Here is a 1687-nt window from a genome sequence, read left to right on the forward strand (position 1 = left end):
AATCTCTTCACCATCCATCCTGATGCTGCCAATTGGTCCAGTGGTAAGAATCTTTGTCTTCTTGACATTGAGCCTCAGTCCATACTGAAGGTTGCAGTCCTTGACCCTCTGCAGCAAGCATTTCAGGTCCTCCTCAGTTTCAGCAAGCAGGGTTGTGTCATCTGCATAACGCAGATTAATGGTTTTTTTTTAATGGCACACTTCTTGCGGATCTTCTCTGTATCATTCCAATTTTAGTATATGTGCTGCCGAAGCGAGCACAGATTAATGAATTTTTTTAAATGTAGTATCATACATATAATAGAATATTATTCAGTCAAAAAGAAAAATAAAGTCATGTGTGTATATGTGTGTGAGAGACAGAGATATTTAGGTGAAAGTTTACAGTTTTCCACACAACAGACTGTATACATTTTGTCTCATACTATTGATTGCAATTTCCACAAACTAACATCACTAATACCATCTGTTTTTCCCATTTCTGTCCTTCCCTCCCTTCTGTCTCTTCCTTGCTTCTGAACTTTTCCTTGGAAAATGCTGCCTCTTTGATCTCATATGGTAATTTTTCTTTTGTTTTGTTTTTGATACAATTTCCTTTTAATTGGAACTTTAATGAAAGATTACAGAGAAGTTCGATTTTCATTCATTCATTGTCGTTCATTTTACCACTTCTCTCTCCCCTAGTTCACATTTTTAAAAATATTCATTCACTGTTCCACAATTACCTCCCTCTCCCCATTCCCTCCCCACTGCCACTTTGCAAACACGTACCTCTTATTTCTGGGCTGTTGTCATATGTATAATGCCTAATTATATACTCCTTTTAAACAATTGTTTCCTTCATTTGTTCCAATGCAATGGTCATTATCCATCCACTGTTATCCTGTTCACTTCCCAACCCCCCTTGTTAGAGTTGCTGTATAACAGTGGTACTGTGCAATACTTGTCCTTTTGTGACTGAGATATTTCACTCAGCATGATGTCTTCCAGGATGCCCTATGTGGTGTAATGTTTTACAAGTTCACTGTTTTTCAGCACTGCACAGTATTCCATTGTATAAATACACCATAGTTTTTCTATACACTCGTTTGTTGATGGACACTTGGATTGCTTCCATCTCTTTGCTATTGTAAATAATGCAGCCATAATCACAGGTGTCCATATCGGATGACAGTTCTGGCTTCTTTAGGGTATATTCCCAGTAATGGTGGCATTGCTGGGTCAAATGATATTTCTATTTCCAACTTTTTGAGAAAGCCTAAGCCATCTTCCATAGTGGTTTTATACTCCCACCAGCAGGTGGGTTCCAATCTCCACAACCTTGCCAGCATTTATCGTTTGCTTCTCTGTTGAACTTGGCTATTGTTACTGGGGTGAGGTGATATCTAACAGCTGTTTTGATTTGCATCTCTCTGTTGTTGTTGTTATGTGCCCTCAAGTCACTTGCAACTCATAGCGACCCTATGTACAACATCCCTAAACTCTTCTCTGTCCTGTGCCAATCCCCTCTCCAATACACCCATCCCTGTTCCCCAGTCACTGAATCAATCAACCTCATAGGGGGCCTTCCCCTTCTGCGCTGTCCCTCCACCCTACCAAGCATGACGTCCCTCTTCAAGGACCTGTTCCTCCTTGCAACATGTCCAAAGTATGTTAGATGGAGCCTTAGAATCCTTGCCTCCAAGGA

Source organism: Elephantulus edwardii, unplaced genomic scaffold (genome assembly GCF_000299155.1).
Source record: "Elephantulus edwardii isolate Elephantulus edwardi_28Jun2011 unplaced genomic scaffold, EleEdw1.0 scaffold00441, whole genome shotgun sequence".
In the NCBI taxonomy this organism is placed as follows: domain Eukaryota; kingdom Metazoa; phylum Chordata; class Mammalia; order Macroscelidea; family Macroscelididae; genus Elephantulus; species Elephantulus edwardii.